At 40.4% G+C, this 25,164-nt stretch overlaps 1 protein-coding gene across 2 annotated transcripts in view; it reads right to left on the bottom strand.

The window, feature by feature from the left end:
• The window catches only part of LOC119655068 (gustatory receptor 68a-like), a 224,158-nt gene that overhangs the window by 197,826 nt on the left and 1,168 nt on the right, over window positions 1-25,164 (bottom strand). The gene's annotated exons all lie outside the window — the stretch shown is intronic.

Here is a 25,164-nt window from a genome sequence, read left to right as displayed (position 1 = left end):
TGGATATTATGCAATTTATTAGCAAGGAAGGCTATTTGCCCAACTTAGCGCATTTACCTCCGTTTTCAGATTCCCAGCCTTTAGAAACAGTGAAATCATTTCATGGGCATACAATGAAATCCATAATATACAACCGATCCCGTCTATTGGCCTATGCGTTGATCGTTTTATAACATACAAAAAGAAAAAATCTTTTGTAATTGCGTACGAATTAAATGCGATGCTAACAAGTGCAACTAAACCAAAGCAAGAATTCACGTTGTAAATTATTTCACGTAGTCTTCCATTTAAATTAAACAAGGAAATTAATTCCTTTGGGCAACTATTCGAGTTCCGAATTTTTCGTTGAATTTCGCTATTAATACACTCGAGTCGCGAAAGTACTGCAAAACAGATACTACCGATGAATGATAGGCTTGCGTTAGAGAGGATCATTTGGATCCAATAAATCGAATACACTATAAAGTTTTTCAAATCCCAAATATTAGTTATGGCTGCATATATAAAGAAAAAGGTGACATTCGAAAACGCAAGGACCACTGTTAGCAGATGGTTATACACGCAGCCGCGTCTGAAGTTAGCATCGCAAATTCTGCGAATTTCACAGCCAGTGATAATTAATTCTCTTAAAATATTAAGCTGGCATTCACTACGCATGTAACAGTTAAATGCAATTATGGAGGAAACTATTACACAAAAAGAAATTTCTAAAAACTGGTTAACGTTCATTACACCGGAGTGGGTATTCCAAAGGCGAATTAGTTTACTTTCACCTAACAGTAGGATTAGAATGTAAAGCTGAACGAGTCCATATATGGCGATTATAAAATGCTGGTACATTTTGGACCATTTCTTTCTGCAGACGAATTTTGCATCATTGATGACCTTAAAACACGGTAACAAGCCAATTAGTTGTGGCAGCCATATAATCGAGGATACTTCTTTCAAACCGTTATTACCCTGCATATTCACTTTTCTCGGATCAAATGAACACGAAGGTAGTTCAACGTTTAATTCATTTTATAATGGTAGAATAAGAATGAAGTTTTGCAATTTTCTGATGGACGATGAAAAAAACTCCATAGAAACTCAGTAAAAACTGTGTTAAGGTATTAGGACAGTGTGATGGATTGAACAAATTTGATTTTTTTCCTGGCATATTTCAAAGGTATAGTATAGAAGCTGGCGCTTCAGGTGTGAAAGGTTTTGTTTGCTTCTTCTGTGAGTATATTTGAGTGTAGAACTATCCCGTTTGTACGTCGCCCGTTATGTATATGCATTTAGCATGTCCGACTACCCATTTTAGTGTGATATTGGTATCTAATTGCACACATTTAATTTACACAGCTACTGTAACTTTGGAACTAATAATATGATTTTCATCAAACTTGGGGATAATATGCTTCATACCATATTTTATACTACTACCAATTTTTATAACTCTGGGATTATCAACTTAAGGGGGGTTTTACTCAATTTCCCCAAAAATATGGTAATATACTATTATTAACTTGAGGGGGTCATCCCGTGTGAAGGCCGTTTTTTTGCCTTTTTTTGAAAAATTATTTTGGAGGACTGGATAAAGATAGAAACGTGATTTTTCACCATATGTTTATTGATATCTCTAGTATATGTGATAAATTTTTCAGCTTGATATCGTAGCTAGTTTTTGGAATACGTGTCAATTTATGCACCCATCTCCAAGAAAAGGTGTTTTTCTGCTGCCACGCTGGAGGGCGCTGTGTTCATCTGAGGAAAAAAAACTAAACGTCATTTTAATGTGGACAATATTCCACGGTCCGCAAACTAGGATAATTAGAAAATATTAAAAGGTAAATTTTTGGTGGGCTTTTAAACTAAATTTTTTGGATTTTGGTGTTTTTTTACGGCTTTTTTTATGAATAAAAAAAAACGACCCGTCCGATTGCAATTATCCTAGTTTGCGGACCGTAGAAATATGTATTAAAGAAGTCGTGAAAATTTCAAAGAATTTGGTTGGATAGATTTTGAGCTATGGTGGCAGCCGATTTTCAAGATGCAGTTTCGAGAAAAACGCATTTGAAAATTTAAATGTGATTAGCAACAGTGAAATTTAAATTCACCATTAATCTGCTATACCTGGTCCATAGAAAGCAGCCTCCGTTTCTTCAAAAAAGTCCTGTAAGGCCGATTGTTGCTCTCTGGTTTCAATTCTGTCTCTTTTAGCGAGGTCAGTCGGTCGTCATTCGGACCGCCAAATTCGCGCTTCATTACGGCGGTCGACATAAACCTGACATATATGACCAACTTGACATCCCATTGTCACTAGGATTTTAAGAATGCCATTGAATCCTTCATTGAAAATAATTACAGCCAGAAAAGTGGTTATTTCTACGACCTTGGCCCCAGATTGAAGGTGTTTAGGAGAGAAAGTTCATATCAATGCATTTAACGACTCATTGTTATTCTGGGTCTCTGCTCCTAAACATCTGTTCAAGAGATCATCTCGTGACAAATCTTCGTAGATTGGTTTGATGACTGTTTGTACTTCTTCAGTCAAAGGTGCCTTCTCATGGTGTAAACTATCCACTTCTCCTTTAGCTTCTGCTTTGCGCCATTTGCACCAACTGTCCTCGCCTGGTGGACAATTTTGATGCTGAGGAGTTTCGTCCGTAGAACATTTATGGAAGAAAGTTGCTAAAATTTCTTGCCTCATTTCTTCTATCGAATCTGCGTGTCGACGAACAGCTAGCCCAAAAAATGTGGTGAGATCGTTAATATCCCCTTCCAGCCCCTTTTCCACCAATGCCTTTGTGATTGTTCTTTGCATTTCTAGCCCGCGTTCCCATTCTTTTCTCAACATGTCCTACGCATTCCTTTTTTACTACTACGTATATTTTATTATTTGCAGAAATTTGCAGAAATACCGGAGAAAACTCCAGTAAAATTCAATATACAATATACAAAACTTGTCGCAATTGAAACATCCATATTCATGCTTGCTAAAAGTTTCTTTGCTGATGTTGATGCGAAGTCCTTTTTCTTCTCTGATAAGTATCGATTCCCATGAAATACTCGTTTTCTAGTGAGAGCATGACGTTGAACGTCAAAGCGATCTCCCTTCGTACGATCCATTTAAAAAATCACTGAACACACAAACAGCACAATACTTACAACAAAATATAACTGAGTATTGCTTGAAAGCCTTTCAGTGCTCACTCTAGACTGAATTATCCTTTTTATTCCAAACAGGAAATAATTTTAAACAATTGACTGGTTTTCCATTTTTTTATATTTATACCTGTGTCCGAATTTATAAGGTTACCTGTGCCTAAAACTAACAGGTAACAAAAGATTCGATGCTCTTTCTCATCGAGGCGCGGCTGCAAACTCCTTACCTGTTTAACACTGTAATTTCTGAACGACTCGGAATATCGGAAAATCCCTATGCCCACATATTCTCCACTATATATAGATACAATTCATGCAAAAAAAATCGATTTCTCCAACCCGACATACGGGATGACCCCCTTAATTTAAACGGATATCGATATGGAGAGTATTTTGAGGCCTGGACACCATATAGAGGCAGCTTCATCGATTTTTTCAGATCTTTCGGTTGGGTAGTTTCTGAGAATGGGTCCGTTAAAGAAAGTTTCTCTGTATATTCTATCAAAATATCTTCGCTAAATTGATAGTTGATGCTCAGCGATCGCGATTTGGTTGAAAACACAGAGTCCATCAAGTGGCGAAGAGCAAGATCACGAATGTTATGCTGACATCCGATAAACTGAGGCGGTGCTAGATCCTTTCGTCTGAATTGTGTTTGAAGTTTCGCAACTACTCCGTTCCCGTATTAACTGCAGTTGTGTCACAAATAATCATGTTGATACCACTCTATGCATTTTATTCATCCAGCAAGGCTTGCAAGGGAATAAAAATGTCGCTAGTTGACCCCCGAAATGTCGTATTTTGTCAATAGATGGCGACACTTAAACATATCTTGTGTTGTACTTATCGCATCGGGTCATACTATACGGCGATTTGAAGACAACAATCTGGACTACAAGTGTCTCTTTGACAGTTTTATGATCGTACGTTTCAGTCTCAAGTTATAGCGCGTCAAACATGGAGTCCACCAAGGAAGAAATTCGTCATATTTTACATTTTTACTACCTGAGAGGTAAAAATGCAACGAAGGCGGCCAAAAAAGTTTATGGGCCCGATACTGTAACGATTCGCACAGCACAGCGTTGGTTCGATCGATTTCGTTCTGGTGTAGTCGATGTCGAAGGTACACTCCGTTCTGGTAGGCCAATCGTCATAGAAACGGATAAAATCGTCGAAATCATCCAAGTAGACCGGCTCGATTGGCCAGGAACTGGGTATAGACCATAAACCCGTTTGGAAGCATTTGCAGAAGATTGGATTCCAAAAAAAGCTGGATGTTTGGATGCCACACGAGTTGACGGAAAAAAATCTCTTGGACCGAATCAACGCCTGCGATGTACTACTCAAATGGAACGAATTCGACCCATTTTTGAAGCGGATGGTGACTGGTGATGAAAAGTGGATCACGTACGACAACCTCAATTGAAAAAGATCGTGGTTGAAGTGCGGCGAGCCGGCCCAAACCATCACCAAACTCGGATTGACGGGCAGGAAGGTTTTGTTGTGTGTTTGGTGGGATTGGAAGGGAGTCATCCACTATGAGCTGATCAACTATGGCCAGACCCTCAATTTGGTCTTCTAATGTGAGCAACTCGACCGTTTGAGGCCTATTGATCAGAAGCGGCCAGAATTGGTCAATTGGAATGGTGTTGTGTTCCACCAGGACAACGCTCGGAAGATACGGGAGCTCGGATGGGATGTCCTATCACACCCAACGTTTAGTCCGGACATGGCACGAAGTGATTACCATCTCTTCCGGTCCATGCGAAACATTGGTTGGTTGGTTGTCTGAGTTTTTTTACAAATAAGGAGGAGGGTTTTATAATGGGGATAATGAAGTTTTCTTCTAAATGGCATCAAGTTTACGAACACAGCGGCGCATATTTGACTTAAACCAGATAATTTTAAGTATATTAATATTAAATAAAGCGTCAAATTTCGATCACAAATACATTTTTTTTTCTTCAACCCAATATTTTCGTTTCATCGGAGTATACTCTTTTGCATCGGCGTAATCAGTACTATCATTAGTAAAGTATTGTTTTGGCTTGCTAAATGGCCTGATTTATTTACCCATTTTAAAGGATGAATTGTATGTAACATGTATGTATGTAACATGATGAATTGTAATTGTAACCTACGCAACCTCCTGATTCAACTTGTTTCCAGTAAAGCTCCTTGTTTTCCTTAAATTAAAAACTTTCCGCTCACTTTCTTAGTACCAAAAGGATTTTTGAAATTTTTTTTAAACTATACTTCCTGTGAGCCCAAAGGATTTTATTAGTGTACGAACCTTTGCAGAAATCTGCTGTATTGAAAGAGTAGAGAAGTTTAACTTCTCCCAAAACTTGAACAATTATTGCGATATCTTACTTATTCTTTCATCAGCCATTTAAGTGTATTATATAAGTCTAAAAATTTTAGACATAACTTCATCCATATTTCTTCGGTTGTGTGTGTCGCTTTTCCGGCTTATTTTATAATGAAAAAAAGTTTTGTGACAAAAGCTCACTGAGGAAGAGGACAACTGGTCCTCGAAATATTGGAATATGAGCAATAAAAAACTCACTATTCGGCATTTAAAAAACAAAATTTACCTTTTTTGCATTATAATTTGATCTATATATTTTTTCATCTCTGCAACTATGGGATGGCGCCTTGTAGTTGTTTTCGAATATCAAATAGGTAACGACAGATGAATAAAATGTATTGAAACAATTTAATATGAACAACGTCATTTCCTAGGCACAAATTCAACAATACAGTTGCTAAATTTTGTTGTTTGCTGTTACTGGCTTTGAAAAACCCTTGGAAATGAAATAATATTTTCCGTGGAAGATTTTCTTGAAAACGAACAAAAAAAATTCCGAAAATATAATAAATAGGCAAAAGTTTATCAACTGCAAGCACAGGGAATTCAAAATTTAAAAAAAAAGAGTGGAAAAATCATAACCCTAATGGTCACCCTACTGTCAATTCCATCAGACCAAATTGGGCCTAAAAACTTGATTCCCTACATCTTTTCGCTGCTGAGCTAACAATGTCGTGTGAGTTGGAATTGAATAATGGCAGCTCAAGTCCTAGTGGAAAACAGCTACATTTAGATTTTCGTGTTGGCTATTGGCGTGGCCGTCCTGTCGGTAAAAGTTTTCAGGGTTATGTCTGTCGCCATGTCGATAATTTTCAAATCATCAACCCGTAATAGACTTCTGTCATGCCACCTTACTACCGTCAATCGGACGGCATGCTGAATAGCTAAGCTTAAGGCGGCTCGAATGAGAGGCGAAAAAGCGTGGCCTGTTTAGGTTCGATAAAAGGTCAAAAGCAAATCAAAAGATATCAAAAAATTCCTGACATGAAAGGTCTTTAGTTGCTTATCACTCTAATTTAATATTACAGAAAACATCCAGGATATACCAGTATAATGACAATTTAATTGAAACTTAAAATTAAAGAATAATATGAGGAGTTCTTCTCCTTTCCGTGAATGACGAGTAAATTCTTAAGTCTTCATGCGACCAGTTTGCTCGAACTCTAGCAACTTACTAGCTTCAATGATTTACACAACTTTTCACATCAGTTGGCAAGGCCTACTACGCCACGGAGAGCACCGGTGGTGCCACCTGTCTGTCAAATTAACATGCTTTGGGGCGCAAACGGGCTTCAGACTGAACAAGGAGACAGCTTTTTGTATCCCCCGATCTCGAGCTGGAAGAAATGTTCCCCCCGCTCGAGAACATGATACGGGCCTTCGTATGGAGACTGCACGTGTCCAGCTGGATGCGTTAAGCCGTGAACTGCGGTGTCCCTTGTTAAAGGTGGCCGGAATGTATGGCCGGGGTCCTTTTTCTCAGTACTCGCAGCAGAGAGAGAAATTCCAGCCGAAGATGGGCAACTCTCGAAATTTATATTTGGGGTTGGATTTGAGGCTCTGAAGCACCTCGTCGTCCTCCTGCGCTTTGGCGATAGCCGAGAAGTCGAGTGAGGCGGGAATTTTTACCTCGGAGACACGTGACAAACCGTCAGCAACTATGTTGTCTTTGCCGGATACGTGCTGTATGTCGGACGTGAAGTGGCTTATAAAGCTCAAGTGTCGAAGCTGACGAGGGGACGCTTTGTCGGGCTTTTGTTGTAAAGCATACGTAAGAGGCTTATGGTCCGTGAACACTGTGAACGGCCTGCCTTCTACGGAGAAACGGAAGCAATTAATGCTCAAGTACGCGGCGAGCAGTTCTCGATCGTATGTGCTGTAGTTCCGTTGAGTTGGGTTCAACTGTTTAAAGAAAAAGCTCAATGGCTGCCAGACTTGATTCACCTTTTGGTGAAGAGCAGCACCTACTGCGATGTCAGAGGCATCAACAAAAATGGCTAGGGTGCATCTTGCAAAGGAAATGCCAAGAGTGTAGCATCAGTCAATTGTTGTCGGGATTTGTTAAATGCGCGGACAGCCTCTTCAGACCACACAATCTCAGACAAGTACGCGTTCAAAACGGACTAATGTGGGGCGGGTGGGGCATGCCCAAGAACCTCCGCAACTCCTTCACAGTTTTCGGACGCGGGAAGCTTGTGATCGCTTGCACCTTTTGTGGGTCGGGTGTATTCTGGCAGGGAAAATAAAGTGGCCGAGGAATCTCACCTGTGTCTGGAGAAACTTGCATTTATCAACGTTTAGGACTAAACCGGCTTCAAGGAGACGTTGAAAAATGCACTTGAGATGGGTTAAATGCTCGGACTCTGAGAAAGAAGCGACAAAACATCATCCAAATATATGAAACAGAAGTCGAGGTTTCGCAGGACCGAGTGGATGAACCTTTGAAAGGTTTGCGCCGCATTCCACAACCCGAAAGTCATCCGCGTGAACTCGAGGAGTCCAAAGGGTGTGCATATTGCCGTCTTTTTAATATCTTCTGGAGCTACAGGGATTGGGTGATATGCCTTGGTTAAATCCAAGGTTGAAAAGATGCGGCAATTTGCGAGATGATGCGCACAGTCGTGGATGAGTGGAGTTGGATATTGGTCAGGAACAGTCTGTGCTTTCAGCGTTCTATAATCCCCACAGAGGCGCCATTCGCCTTTTGGGTTAGGACCATATGGACTGGGGAAGACCAACAGCTGTCTGAAGGTCTGCAGATACCCTGTTGGATAAGTTGCTCGAATTCTTTTCGTGCAATAGCCAGCTTCTGGGGTGATAGAGATTTGATAACCCATATGACTACAATTGGTAAAAAAAATGTACACCCCGCTTTTGCATGTATGGGGACCTCCCCTTAAATTCGATGTAAAAGGATGTAACTCACTGTATGCGTGAGCTTTCACAGTTCCCACCTTCCCATCAAATTTGGTGTCAATAGCTGTCACAGCCTCCGAGAAAATGCGTATCACGGACAGACAGACAAACAGATGGACAAACCGACAATAGCAGACAGACAGTAAGCCGATTTTAATAAGGTTTTGTTTTACACAAACCTTATACACGTCTCAGAGTGCAATAAATTTACTTGAAATACAGAAATTTTACTTTCAATAACTTTGTTAGTAATAGTTAAATTACATTCAAACTTTCAAGGATTATGTCCTATATTACTGCCTATACTACACTAAATTTTATACTTCTATAGTAGAATGTACTTAACTTCCGAGAAATTTCTAAAACGTGGTAATATACTATCATTAACTTTATTTGGCAGATTGGAACGAGATGTATTTGAGGCTTAGATTTTGTATAGGCAAATCACTGTGATTTTTTTTCAGATTTGTAGATTGGGTAGGTTCTGACAACGAGACCTGTTTCACTTTTCGGGGGTCACATTTTGAGCACTCACTTCTCTATATTTTACCCAATATAATACAAAGGTTTTCGAAAGGTATTAATCCAGCTCAAAGGCAAAGCTCACCCAACTAGGAAGGTATAGTGCAAATCGACTACTACCTACCAGAAATGCAAAGATGTATCTCACTATGGAAAATTGGGGATTAACAACCATTCAATGTCGAAAGCATCTACATAACAGTTTGGGAAGACAAACAGTAGTTTTATTGATTTTTAATCTCCCTCATAAAAAACCTATACCTGGCATATCGGTTCTTGCATCGAAAGTGGCTTTAGAAGTAACAGGGCAGCCAAAAACATTAGATAGACTTCTTCAGAAATGAATTAAGGAGCTATGCATATAAGATCAAGAAGGCTGTTACTCTGAATTCGTAACTTTTGCCTAGCCTATTTCCAATATGCCGATCATGGTTAGGATACCACAGTTTTCCGCTAAAAGTTGTACAATCTGAGGTTTTATTATGTCATTTCCCAATTCACGACCAAGAACTTTTAATTTTATGGCCTCATTTAAGTAATTATTTCCTGGCCATTAAATATATTTTAAGATTTCGATTATACCAATTTTACATGATGATTATGGTCAGGCATTTTTTTGTTTTATGATTAATGATCAAATTGGCAGGAACGAAACGACGGAACCGAATCAACCACGTTGAACGTTTCTTGATCGTAGTTCTCAGTTTGCTTTCTGAACAGTAAAATTACAAAAGGTAAGCTTCCTCTCACTATGTCGAACGATTATTGCTACTCTTGTTCCTGGTTTCTACACAGCTTTGTGAATGTATGTCGGTCGCCAAAGAAAACGAAGTTTCTTGAGAATGAGGACATGAGGGACATCAAGTGTGGCATTATCCAGAGAAAGCAGGCAAAAGAAAGCGGAAATTCCGTACGAAAGTGAGAATAAACTCGTAATCCCGGTGAGGCGAAGCCGTCCTTATCACATTAAACTACTCTAATATTGACACAAGAAGACAAGACAAAATATATGGTGGGAACGTCAGCACCAAAAACCAACCAAACGACAACATCATACCGGACTGGTCAATCGGGAAGAGTACAGATAGGAGACTACAACTTTGAGACTGTTGATAATTTTTTCTTACCTAGAGTGTGTCTAGATAGCTCAGTGATTAGTGCTCAAGGCTATCGTACGGCGGTTCAAATATCACCGATGACAGTGGAATTTGTATCGTGATTTGACGTCAGATACCAGTTGGCTCAGCTGTGAATCAGTACCTGCGATCAAATCAGGGTAATCATATCGGGCGAGCGCAACACTGTCCACAGGGTACTGTAATCCTGTAGTGTAGCAATACGGTCTTGAATGAAGTGCTTTAACACGCTTCATGGCCCCGATCCAATTGGATTGTTGCGTCAACGATTATTATTATTATAAAAGTAAACCAGTTAGAATTTAATTTCTAGTGAACATCCTATGGAAACCTTATTACTGAATTTCCCTTCAAACTTTAGCAAGCTTAGGGCTATCAATCTAACATGTTAAAATTTTATAACATTAAAATTTGCGTATTTAAAAATCAAATGACTATTTACACTATATGGGGATGACCTCACCCATGAAATTAATAATTTACCGTTCAAAACCAAAAGCAAAAGGATACACGGACTATAGTGGACAAACAGAGTGAATAGTAAAACAAATGTAAGTAACAATTTTTTGGATGCAATTAAACCCGCTTTCTTATCATGAATTCTACCATTACATGTCATATTACACAAATAGAATGGATAGATACATATGCACAATAAAGAAAGTTTGTACCTTAGATAAGCAAAGAATCTGCAACCACGCAACACAAACATCGATAACAAAAATAAATTCACAAACGATGCTCGGCTTCAACTCGACGTCGACATCAGCTCGGCACTCGACAACTGCCGCCGCCACTCGTGCTACGAAGAGCGGTGATGCTTTGTAATCTGACATTACATTGCAAAACATTACTTTTCAGAAAAGTGATATCATCATCACTTTTATAATGCAATGATGTTAGGTGATGCAAGGTAATGCGCTGATGTTAGATGATGCAGTGTGTGTGTGTGTGTGTATGGTGGAGGAGAAGCTGCAGCTTTTGAGCACATAGGCCGTGTTGGCCCATTGTACTCACCACCCGTCTAACGGAATATTCCGGATTCGTTAATGTATCGCAGGATTTCCATTGGTGGATGCGATGCTACCCGTTGCAACTGGAGTACATCGGCACCAAAGATCTGATGCCTGATGCGTCCATAGACGGGGCGTTCACATAGGAAATGCTTCGTGGATTTCGCTTCCTCATTACCTTCTTGAGAAATTCCTATTCTTAACATATATCCAGCTAGTGAATTATGGTCTGTCAGAATGCCCACAATACACCTGCAAGTCCTCCTGCTTTTCGACAGGATAAACTTTGCGGTACACATGTTCGGTTCTCGCAGGAAAAGTTTGGTATGTCGAGCAGCATTTAGGCTCTGCCACCTGCCATTGTGGGAAGCTTGTTCCCAGCTTTTGAAAACAGAGTTAGCCAATGCTACTGATACTCAAATTCCTCGCTCCGATCCCGGCATAGGGGACATTGACCCCTCTTTCGCTAAAGCATCCGAGATTTCATTTCCCTCTACGCCACAGTGACCAAGTGCCCAGAGTGGTTCCACCGCATTGAATCTAGGGATAGAGTTCAAACGGTTTCTGCATTCCTGAACGATTTTCGAGGTGATCAAAGGACTACTCAATGCCCTCAATGCAGCTTGGCTGTCAGTGCAGATTGCGATACGCCTGCCCTTCAACCGCTCGCCAATCACCCAGTTTGCCGCCCTTAGGATCGCATAAACTTCGGCTTGAAAAACCGTGGCATATTGTCCCAAATGAAAAGTCCACTTCTCGTTTTTATTCGAGAGGTAGACTCCGGCTCCAGAAGATGATGCAGTAATGCAAAGTAATGCGGTGATGTTAGATGATGTTGTAATGTTTGATGATGTTTTGGTCGAGCTCGTTGATGCTAATATAATATTAAATTTTATTTATTACATACATCACCTACTCATCTGGGGAACTAGAATTTTTAAAGAGATTTTCTGTCCGTATAAAAAAATCATGCGATTTTGAGTTATAATTTTTAAAAGATTGCTAAAATTAAATTTTTAGAATTTTCAAAAATTCTACTTCGCATAACAGCCATTCGCCTGTAGATTAAAATGCAATTTGATCTTCTGATTTCAAATAAACCAGGCAAGTCCGTATTTAATATTTAATAAAAAGTGTTTCGAAAAATGGAGCGTTGTTATTGATATTAGTCATCTGTTCTACTAAATTTACCTCGTCCTTGAGTTTGCTGCTTCTTGTACATAATACCAAAATATGAAAGAAGTGCAATAATATCCACAAAATGTAGCCGGACATGTTTCGTAGCCTCAGTTCCATTTGTGCTAAGACGTAAACAGAAAAACTTTCTCGCGTAATTGCATAGCAGCTGAAAGTTATAGTAAAAATTGCGATCGGTCCATAGCATGAACTCAACTTACTGATTATCTCACACAATTTTCCATGCAAGTTGATCAACAGTATTAATTCACTGGAGTTTTTATTTGTTCTTTGTATGTTACCGCTAAGTTTCTCATTAATGCATTTCAATCGCGCAAATATAACAAAACATATTGAATTAGTAAATGACAAATTCGTATTAGAAAAAACAATATGCATGAAATAAGCGGAGTATAGTAGAAAATTTACAGTACTCCAATCATTACACCAAAATGGATACACCACACACAAAATCGAGAGGGCCAGTTCAACAGAGCGATAATATCTGCTTTTCCGTTGAACACCAATTACACCAATCCTGCACATCTCGTTCCCGGTATCAATGAGTCCTTTAAGAAGGACTAATTGATCGTTACTTTGAACGTAGCAATTTAAAGCGATTAACAATGAAACAATTATACAAAGTGCCGCTTCTATTAATACATTCGCATTCACAGTATTAGAGTACGTGTACCAGTGGCGAATCATTTTATTTTCACCTAACATTAAGTGTAAAAAGTAAAACCCACAAAATGCGAGTGTGGTTATTGCCACCAAGGAATATACTTTTGACTAATTCGACGGAAAGATCATCTTTTCACACTTAGGATTTGTAAGCCACGGTATTGCTCCCAAGAGTTTTAGGAAGAATATAACAAAGTATACTTCTGTTAAATTAGGATCACGATACATATTAGGCCTCCAAATGCACAAATTCAATTGCTGCCCTCATTCCATATCCTCTAAGGGTTCGTTCTACCTATAATACTTCACAATTTTCCAATAAACTTAAATGGTTGGATATGTGAGAAGGGTAAAAACTAGGACTACGTGCAATTATCACAGTGAATTTATGAATGCTTAAAACTTAAGGTAATATCATAGTACAGTGGGAAGCTTGAAATTTCAACCTTACTTTAAATTTTTTTAAATTTTGATGGAAGCTTTAAATATATAACAACATTTTTTACTTTTACTTCATTTTGCATTAATCAATCGATGTTTTTCACAGTGGCATAGCATGGGTTGAGAATGAAAGAAAGCAATATTTCTTTGATTTATAGAGTTGAACTTTTAAATATTGAGGACCTCTCGCGTTAGCTGCTTTGTGCACCCAGGCACCGCGGCTCAACTTTCTGACCAGTCCGTTCATTAGGGTATTTCCTAAAGTATAGTATAGCATTTCGTGCATTCTAAAACCTGTATGACATCATCATAACATATCAATTCGTCAACACCGAAACAAAGTGAACTGATATGAATGGGGGTCGTAGGGAAATATTTCGTTTTAGTTTTTTAATCATTTATATATCGATATGTGTGTTCGGATAGCTGAGTGGTTAGAGCATAAGGCCATTATACGGAAGGTCGAGGTTCAAACCTCACTGGTAGCAGTGGAATTTGTATCGCGATTTGACGCCAGATACCAATCGTCTCAGCTATGAATGCGTACCTAATAATAATAATCCCAGGCGAACGCAATGCTGTCCACATTGCCTCCTATAGGGTACTGCAATCGTATCGTATCGTATCGTTATGGTCTTGAATGAAATGCTCGAACATAAAAAAATGCCTACAATAAATTACTTCCTTACTATTGAAGAGTTGCGTAATTTTTTTGTATATTATTTGTGGATTATAATTTATAATACAAGCATGCTCACGCTCGGAGACAACTTACTCCAAAGGTTCCTCCCCGATTATATACCAGAGCCTTCATTCTTGTAAATAGCTATTAACAACAGTAGGCGGAAATACCAATCTTCGGCAGGATTCCACGTAGTAGGTTCCAATTCACCGAATTAAATGCATTTACTACGCCCCCACCAAGCAATATTTGCTGTAACTACCATTTCCGTGAATTGCATCTTCAGCTAAGTCAATAACCAATTTGATGGCATCAATGATTGATCTGACTCTACGGAACCCATACAGTCTCTTCAGCTCTCTACAACCGTTCCCATAGTGTAAAGAAGACATGCTGCTCTGTAGTAAAATGACTTAGCTGGAGGTTTACTAGCCTTAGGCTGCAGTATCAATTTCATATTTCGAACAACTTCGCTAATATGTCCGGTCTGGATTTCTCAGCGAACTTAAGGGTCTCATTCCATATTCCGTTCTGATTCGGGGCTTTACAGTCACTTATTCTATCACAGATCTCCACCAGTCCGTTTATGGTGGCTACCGGAACTAGTATCACATTCAAAGACGTCTATGTCGGTGCTAAATTGATCTATGCAATGAAAATAATAATAATTATTTTCATTTATTTTTTGGATTTTTTAGTGGGGAGAATTAATTGAAATTCAATCATCTCATTTTGTAAGAAAATGAACATCAATACAGGTCAAAGATTTAAAAATTAAAAATTTGGGAGCTGTTGGAAAAAAAATATTTCAATTTTAATCACCAGAAAAAAAGCCTTTGGGAAAACAAATGAAACCAAGTAATTATAAATACGCTATTTACATAGCACTACAAGATTACATAAGCACATAAAGCAATTACATCCTGGCGTTCGGACCTGAGCTTGCAGCCAATAATCACTCGATTCTACACTCGCAATATCTAAACGAACGAGTATTTCTCTTTAAAATTGCAGTGTACTCTGATATAGCTAAATTGATCTATGCAATAACAAGTCGGGAAACCGGAAGCTGGACGCTTCAGGTACGAAAGGTTTTGTGTATTTCTTAGTACGCAGCACGTAATATATGCATATATTATGTGGGAATATCCACTTTCGGATGATATTGACATTTACAGTCTTGAATTTGCGAAGAAGCGACAACTTTGACGTATTATAACTTTGTTAGTAATAGTGCGATTTCCACCAAACTTGGTAAGATGATGCTCTATATTATACCCTATATTGTTGCGTGCGTATTGTTTGTGGTCCTAGCATGAATTTAAGGGGGGTTCTGCAGCGAATTACTAAAAAGTATAGTAATATACTATTATTAACTTTATTTATGCAGATATCAGTGTGGAAGGTATTTCGGAGCCCAGGCACTATATAGTGGCAGCCTCTCAATTTTTTTCAGATTTTTCGGTTTGGTAGTTTCTGAGAATGGCTTCCGTAAAGGAATGGTCACTTTCAACCACCCGCACTCCCCACCTTTCCAACAAATGTAAAAACTAAGACCAGCTTCGAAAAGTACTGGCCGAGACCTTTAATTTGATACCCCACATGACTATATTTGATGAAAAAAAAATGTACACCCTCCTTTTGCATGTATGGGGACCCCCCCTTAAATTCGTTGTAAAAGGATGTAATTCACTGTATGCGTGAGCGTTCACAGTTCCCAGCTTTCCACCAAATTTGGTGTCAATCGCTGCAACCGTCTCCGGGAAAAATGCGTGTGACGGACAGACAGACAGACAGGCAGACAGACAGACAGACAGACGGACAGACAGACAGACAGTAAACCGATTTTAATAAGGTTTTGTGTTTACACAAAATCTTAAAAAGGGCTAGGGAGAATTAAATTCTTCTTGAATGGAATTTTAATATTTCACTCGAATTTCAATTATTCTCGTTAATTATGACGTCAGCATCTTATTTGTATGGCTTAGGATGCTGTTAATTAGCACGAAATTGATAAGTTTGAACTTCTATAACTTTGACACTAATAGTTGGATTTTCATGGAACTTGGCATGTGTATGCACGAGACTGTCCTCTATGCCGGCGCAAAATTTGGTACACCTAGGATGAGCTTAAGGGGAGTTTTTTAGTCAATTTCTAAAAGTGGATAATATACTATTAGTAAATTTATTTGAGCAGATACCGGAATGGGACATCTTTCGAAGATTAAATTTCGCATAAGTGTTTTACACAAAACCTTAAAAAGGGCTGCAGATAAATAGATTCTTCATAAATGCGACTTTAATATTCCACGCGAATGTCAATTATTCCGGGTAATTATGACGTCAGCATGTGATTTACATGGCTTTGGAAGCGGTAAATTCGCGCGAAATTGCTAAGTTTGAACTGCTATAACTTTGGTGTTAATTGCCAGATTTCCACGAAATTTAGCACGTATATACGAAATATTGTCCTCTATGCTGGTACGAAATTAGGAAGTCCTGTGATGAACTTAAGGGGGGTTTTTCAGTAAATTTGTAAAAAGTAGTAATATACCATTAGCAAGTTTATTTGAGCAGATATCGGAATGGGACATATTTTGAGGCCTAGATTTCATCTAGACGCACCACCCTGATTTTTCTCGGATTTTTAGGTTGGGTAGTTTCCGAAAATGAGTCCTGTCTCACTTCAAGTGCGTGCATTTTGACTCCTTACTCACGCACTTTGCAATTTATGCCAAAAGTAATGCCAGTCTCGGAAAGTGCAAATCGAGACCTTTCATTTGATACCCTACACAACTATATCCGGTGAAAAAAATTTTTGAATCCCCCTTTTGCATGTATGGGGAGCCCCCCTTTAAACTCCACCTAAATTTATGCCACTCGCTGTATGCGTGGGATTTCATAGTTCCCATCTGTCCACCAAATTTCGTTTGGATCGGTTTAGCCGTTTTGGAGAAAAATGCGTGTGACAGACAGACAGACAGACAGACATTGAATCGATTTTAATAAGGTTTTGTTTTACACAAAACCTTAAAAAACAAGTCGGAATACCGGAAGCTCCCGCTTCAGGTATAAAGGTTTTGTGTTCATTTTATGTAAGAAATTTCAACGCACATTTTTGTATCCCTATATAGCTACAATTCCAACATAATCCTTCATATTTTTCCAAACTACGAGACATACGTACATGTTACAGCCATTGATATTACACTCACCCTAAACAAACAAACTGCCTATTTTCGAATACTGTACACATACATGCACGTATATAAATTGATCGTACCCATATTTCCGATTTACTTCTTATATATATTTGAATTGGGCACTACCCACAAAGTTCATTAGCACGTATATATTATATTCCTACATACACACATGTCTGGTTGACAAATAACTAAGAAACTAAAACAAAGTAATTCTCTGCGACCCAATTCATAAGAACTCATTTCGTTGTGGTATTGACGAATTGATATGTGATGATGACGTCATGCAGGGTGTAGAGTGGACGAAATTCACAAAAAATTATAAAGTTTCACCCCCTATAACTTTGTAAATAATAGTTGGATTTTCTTCAAACTGTGACTATGTGTGACCAAACTCTGCACTATGTTCTTCATTATACGCATGCTATAATTTTGTACTTCTGGGATGAACATAAGGGGGGTGCTGGTTAAATTTCTAAAATGTGGAAATATACTATTATTAAGTTTATTTGTGCAGATATCGGAACTGGATATATTTTGATGCCTAGACTTCGTAGAGATGCACCACTGTGATTTTTTTCAGATTTTTCGGTTGAATAGGGTTTGAGAACGAGACCTGTTACACTTTTTGTGGGTCATATTTTGAGCCCTCACTCCCCTATGTTTCACCCAATATCAAATATTGAATCAGTTCCGAAAAGTACTAATTGAGACCTTTCATTTGATACCCCACATGGTTACATTCCGTGAAAAAAAAATGTGCACTCTCCATTCATATATATGGGGAGCCCCCCTTAAGCGTAACACAAGATGGCGCCACTTACTGCATATAAAGGAAACACCATATTACATACTCTCACCCATTTTCGTAACAATCGGTCTAGCCGTTTCCGAATAAATCGGGTGGGACAGACAGACAGACAGACAGACAGACAGCCAGACAGATCCTGTGAGGAGTGGCCAGATCTCCCATCAGGCGCGACCCCAGCTGGCGGATTGGGGCATACCTATTGATGTGTAAATATGTGTTCATGCACTTTTCTTTTCTGACTGTGCATGGGCTAGTGTTTGCTCATCTCTGGTGCGCGGACCAAAATGGCTATGGGAAGGATGCCCAGAACATAAAACTACCATGGAAGACGAGAGAAGGAGAAAACTTACGGTGCAGGGGCTCGGAACTCCAGTACCGGCGGCTTTTGGGAGTGAGCAAGCGGGCTCCCGGTCGTCGATATCCCTCGACCGCAGTGCCTCGGTGGTGGACAACTTGGTCATCTTGGCATATAATGTTACAAGTGATTTGAATCTGGAGAAGGAGGTGTTCAAGCGAAGTACGACCTTACCGAGGACACCAATACCAAAAGCAAACAAAGATGAACTAAAAGCAGCTTTTCGGACAACACCCACCGCACATATTCAAGATGCTCGACAGCAGGAGGTGCTCCAGGAACAAGGAAGAGATCCATTCAAAAGAAGCTCATCAACTTTGAGATCTCCACTAATGCCAAAGATTATGAAAGATAAAGTTCAGGCAAGGGAATAGAGCCCCGATCCGGAGGAAGTACCCTTCACCCAGCTTGGGGCAAAAATAGTTGAACTGTCCGAGTTTATTAAGGACAAGCACAACGTGCACCAAGTCATAAAGAATGTGGTGAGGCCTATTAGAGTCCTCTATAATAGATCACAGATGGAGGAAAAGAATAATAAGGATACGCCGAACCCCGCTGTGCTAACAGTATCACAAGCGACCCAAGTGACGCCTAACCGTACTGCTATGGAATCCTGGCAAAATAAACGAGTACGTGAAAAATAGGGAGATCCTTTAAATAATCAGCAGGCGTCTAAGAGAAAAAAAAAGGCGGACAGAACATTCTGAAAACCAACACCAACAGCTCAGAAGGAGGACAACGTAGATTCGCGAGGAAACTCGACCAGCGTTGCGAAGCCTAAGACGAACGAAAACGATGGATGGACTAAAGTTACCAACCAAAAAGCGAAACGAAAAGCAAAAGTGCGAACTCGTCCAGATGCAATTGTTATCTCCAGTAAGGGCAATCTGTCCTAGGCGGAGATACTCAAAAAGGTCAAAGCTGATCCCGACCTAAAAGATCTGAGCGGAAATGTTAACAGAATTCGAAGAACTCTCATGTTCGAGCTGAAAAGATCCAGCGGTGGCAAAACTGATGACTTTCCCACTCACTTTGCGTGCCCAAAAACATGAGATCTATATACGTATCTCGTATCTCGTATCTCGATGAAGTGACATCGAAAGGAGAAATTTGTACTGCTCTGAAGGAGCAATTCAAGTTGAAAGAACTTACCGACGAGTCTGTTGTGGGTTTACGAAAAGCCTATGGTGGTACACAAACGGCCACAATACGTTGGCCACAGATGTTGTTGGCTGCCGGAAGTATGCGAATTGGATGGGTTTTCTGCCGTTTAAGAGAACAAATTTCACTGAAGAGGTGCTTTAAATGCCTCATGTTTGGGCACTTCACGAAGGCATGCACCAGCAGCATTGATCGATCCGATCGATGCAGAAGGTGTGGGGAGAAAGGCCATATTGCCAGAGATTGCTAGGGACCCCAAATGCCTACTGTGCGAAGTAAAACAGGAACAGGATAACCGGCATATTGCCGGAAGTGGTAAATGTCCGGAATTTAGGAAGGCGGTCACTGCAATGAGAAAATGAGGTTTATTCAAATAAAGGGTTCGTCAGGATTTACTTGAGCAGACCACGTTCGAATCTGCGATGGAAATTGCCATCATAAGTGAACCATATGCCGTCACGATGACATATGGATCACAGATTCGACTGGTGAAGCGGCGATATGTAAGTCAGGCAGCCCGTGGCTTTGTGTGGGCAAAAATAAGTGGTGTATATGTATACAGCTGCTACGCCTCACCAAGTTTGCTTGATAATCTTGTTCTCGACGCAAGGGGACGAAGTCCAAAGGTGATTGCTGGTGATTTCAATGCTTGGGCCCTAGAGTGGGGTAGCAGAGAATCAAATGCTAGGGGGCGCAGTTTAATAGAAGCTTTCGCTGGCGCGTCGTATGTCCTGGTGCGTGAGCGAACGCTACTCCGACAGCTATCAACAGACAATCTTCTTTGAGACATGTGTCGAGCCACAGGCCAAAGAGCTATCATGCCCGAAACCGAAAAAGATTTCAGGCTGGTCTGCAAAATCTTTGGATGAGCAGACCTTCATACAGGTGTGGTTAGATCAACCTGATAAAGCAGGCGCCTCTACGGAAAGAGCCGCCCATCTGGCTCAATGCATCGCCAAAGCATGTGACGCGTCCATGCCTAGGAGGTGCTCACTCCCCAGTAGGAGACCAAACTACTGGTGGAATGATGAACTGACCGATCTTCGATCAGCCTGCCACCGAGCCAGAAGAGCGGCTCAGAGGGCGGTAGGTAGAGTCGATCAGGGGCAGAAAGAGTGCGCCTATAAGGCAGCCCGCAAAACCCGCAAGCTCGCCATCCAGCGAAGCAAGAGGAAATGCTTTAAGGAGCTCTACTCAGAAGCGGACGTCAACCCTTGGTGGAGAGCTTATGGAATTGTGATGGGACGATTCAGAGGCCATTCATCTCCTCAGATCACGTGTCCCACCCTCTTGATGAAAATCATCCAGGGGTTATTCCCCCCAACAAGAGGAGAGCACCGACACATTCCAACCACCTCTGAATGTGACGGCAATCCCGCCAGTCACCAGAGACGAACTGCTGGAGATCTGCAGTAGAATAGGAGACAATAAAGCGCCGGGCCTGGACGGAGTACCGAATAGGGCCCTTAAGCTTGCCGTGAAATCCAGGCCGGACATGTTCGCTGAGTTGCTGGACGCGTGCATGTCCGAGGGAATATTTCCAGCGACATCGAAGCGACAGAAGTTGGTTCTTCTGCCTAAGCCTGGTAAACCTCCAGGTGAACCATCCTCATACCGACCCATATGTCTTTTGGACACGGTGGGGAAAATGTTAGAGCGGGTAATCTCTAATAGATTACTTCCGGTTGTTAAGAGCCAAGGCGGCCTTTCAGGTCGGCGGTATGGGTTCCGAAAAGCCAGATCAACCATTGATGCCATCAAATTGGTTACTGGCTTGGCCGAAGATGCAATCCACGGAAAGGGTACTACTAGCAAATGTTGCGTGGTAGTAACCCTGGACGTGAAAAATGCATTCAATTCGGCCAATTGGAATCTAATACGGAAATCCCTAGCGAAAGTTGGTATTCCCTGACTAACTGAAAGAAGACTCTGGTATGACACCGATAACGGACCCCAGGAGTACGTTGTTTCCGCGGGTGTCCCACGGGGCTCCGTATTGGGCCCACTACTGTGGAACATCATGTACAACGATGTACTTCATCTTCCCCTTCCTGAGGAACCCACGGTGGTGGGTTATGCTGACGACATAGCACTGGCTGTTGTCGCAAAGCATCTCGAACATGCTGAGTTATACTCAAGCGAGGCAATCAGTGCTGTCAAATGTTGGTTAGAGAGCTCTTGTCTGACGCTTGCGGAGGAAAAAAAAGGAAGCAGTCCGCATCAGTAAGCGCAGGAAGAGAAATTACGCCTGTGTTAGAATCAGGAATCATATCATCACTTCCAAGCCGATCATCAAATACTTGGGGGTGGTGATAGACAGTAAGCTCAGCTATAAGCAACACGTACAGTATGTTTGTGATAAGTCATCCACTGCGAGTATGGCCCTGGCAAGGATGATGCGGAATGTGGAAGGGCCACGGCACACCTCTAGGTTGCTTATAGCCAGGGTGGTGACCTCAGTCACGCTCTATACGACCCCAGTTTGGAGCAAGGCGTTGCGGATGTCAGATAACAATAGCAAACTGAATGCAGTCTACAGGAGGACAGCTCTGAGGGTAGGCTCTGCCTTCAGGACTGTCTCAGATGATGCAGCATTCGTCATCTCTGGAATGATACCGATTGACATCTTGGCAGATGAGATGGCGAATATATACCAGGCGAAGTCAATCTCTCCTTTATTGCAGACGAAAAACGCTGAGAGGGAAAGATCCATAAATAGATCGCAAGAGCGGAGGGAATGTTCGGGAAGGGGTCGGTGGACTCACAGGCTCATTCCTGCCAAGAAGTAGGAGGAGGCAGGAGAGACGACACGGTGAGATTAATTATAATCTCACCCAGTTTCTCACGGGACATGGAGGATATAGAGGAGGATAGACTCTAGGAGAGGTGCTGGTACCAGAAAATCTGGTGCCGAAAATGCTAGCACATCAAGAGAATTGGGATGCGGTCAACTTCATCATCGCATCTATTCAAGATAAATTGCGAAAGGCAGAGGAAAGGAGAAAGACGCGGTCACGTGCCCCGCGTATAGAAGAAATAGGATTAAGCTAGAGTGAGGTGACTCCGCCCCGTGATGTAATACCTTATAGTGGTTCCGCGGGGCGCACAAAACCTTAAAAAGATTCTGAAAGCTCTTAATGTGGTTTCCGGTCTTAACCTTGTTAGAGCCTGTAAAAGAATGGAATGGAATGTACTTTGAGGTTTAGATTTTATATAGATGCGTTTTTATAATTATTTGCATTGTTGGGTAGGTTCTGAGAACGAGACCTGTTACATTTTATCTCTCCTACATTTTAGGTCCTAGTGCCCGTACCTCTCATCTGCTGTAAAAAATTCGGCTAGTTCTGAAAACACAAAATTTTAAAATTTTGAACCTGCCTTTAGTATGTATGAGGAACCCTCTTAAGCTCTACGTAAAATCATCCCACTTACTCCATGTGAACTTACTCATAAACCACATATTCTCTCCAAATTTCTTGACAATAGCTTCGGCTGTTTCAATGTAAATTGCATGTGACAGACAAGCAGACTGACAGACATTGAATCGATATTAATAAGGCTTTGTATAACTCAAAACCTTAAAAAATGCAGGTGATGTATCGCAGGACGGACACCGCTTTGGACCGAACACTGATTCGTTGATATATCAATGATTCTATGTTAATTGGATTTAATGTCAGAAAAGCATAATATTATGTTAAATAAAGAGTGATGAAACTGAAAAAATGCTTAGTTAAGAAATAACAAAATCAATCTTTCACGGCGAAAGCGAAAGCTTGGTGCTTCAGGTATGAGAGGTTTTGTAAATTTTTTATGTGAGAATATTTTACTACATAATGGTACCACTTGTACAGGGTGCGCAGCATAACTTCCTTTTTTCAAAACTCAATAAAAACTATTGTATGCATCGGAAAATATTTATTTATTTTTTATAATGTAGGTACATGTCTAAAGTTTTTATTTACATTGTTTTGAAGATCAAATCTGTTAAGTGTCGTCCCCCATTCTCCATACATTGCGTAAACCGATTTCTGGCGTTTGTCATGACTCTTGTTAGCATAGCAGGTGTTATGTTGGCAATTTCTTCTTGGATGTTGGTCTTCAAATCTTGTAGGGTTCTTGGACGGTTCACATAAACACGGGATTTCAAAAAACCCCATAGAAAAAAATCACAAGGGGACAGATCGGGAGAGCGTGCGGCCATTCCAAATCGCCTCTACTTGAGATAAGGCGTTCTGAAAGTTCCTGCACTATCGCCATCTTTCATCAGGGATGAAAATGGAGATCATCACGAAGAATTCTTCTCACAGAACGATCGGATGTAACAATGATTTTCGGTCTGGGACGGGAGCCAACGGGGCTAAATTAAAGCGATTCCGAAATGCACGCTGTGTTGCAATAACCGAACATCCGTTTGAAAAGTAAACCTCAACGGCAAAGGCACGCTCCTCACTATTCCAACACATGATGGCGACTGAACCGTGTCGGGACAAAACTTCACAGTATCCTCAGTAACTGAGTGGCGCGCATTTTAAAAAAGGAAGTTATGCTGCCGCACCCTGTACAATATCTAGCCCGTAGTGAATATAGGTTGAATATGTCCGATATCTAAGTCCACTTGCATGTTATCTCACGGGGAGTAGTAATTTGACCCGGAGAGGCAAATTTGACCTACTATCGCTTCGACAATATTAATAGTAGTAGATACTTTTAAAAATCTGCAAGCCAGCGCAGAGAAATAGGGTATTTGTCAAACATTCGAGATATGCCGAGACAGTGACGCAAAATATGACGCGTGAAAGACGCACATGTGGAAGTTTTCGTTTGTTCGACGCTACTCGACAACTCTCCACAATCTTCAGACTGCAATATTAGGGAAAAGCTACTAGAGTATGATGATAGGCATTACGACGATCCCATTTCAGGCAGAAAATACTTGATGGAACGTTTTCTCGAATAATAGAGACAAGCTGCAGTCGAATATGTCCAACGTTTGGTCGAACCCATGCCACTGGCCAGCGTAAGAAGTATATGATGATAAAAGGCCCCATACGGAGTATTAACTAATTATTTTTGTGAATAGTTAATATGATGATTTTTTAGCTCCGCTTGGATTTCAGTTTTGCCTACGAAAATCGACTTTTCTTTTGTTTTTCGTTATTTCATTTTCTTTGTATTGTATCCAACAAATTTTGCATTATGTTCTTGCAAAAAAAAACAAAATTCAAACGACTCTTTTTACCGCTTCTCTGAGTACTTATATGTTTCTTGCGATGGAGTCCGGATTTCAATTTTGCTTACTGTCCAAAAATATTCCTCCATTGCTTACGCTGAGCCGTTTATGGAAAATGCATTTAATTGCACGCTAACATGAACTCAGCATTGCAATATCAACTTAAAAGAAAAAAGTGTCAATGATCATTGACCATTGGTTTAAATAGCATATAATCGCATGATGATTAAATGAGATTTACGTTTTCAGGAGATTTCAAAGTTTGTAGTTTTTGAGTAAAGTGAAATTAACATGATCATTTAAAAGCAAA

This window comes from Hermetia illucens, chromosome 4 (genome assembly GCF_905115235.1).
Source record: "Hermetia illucens chromosome 4, iHerIll2.2.curated.20191125, whole genome shotgun sequence".
Taxonomy (NCBI): domain Eukaryota; kingdom Metazoa; phylum Arthropoda; class Insecta; order Diptera; family Stratiomyidae; genus Hermetia; species Hermetia illucens.
Note: the sequence above shows the minus strand (reverse complement) of the source record. Positions and strands in the feature narration are given on the sequence as shown.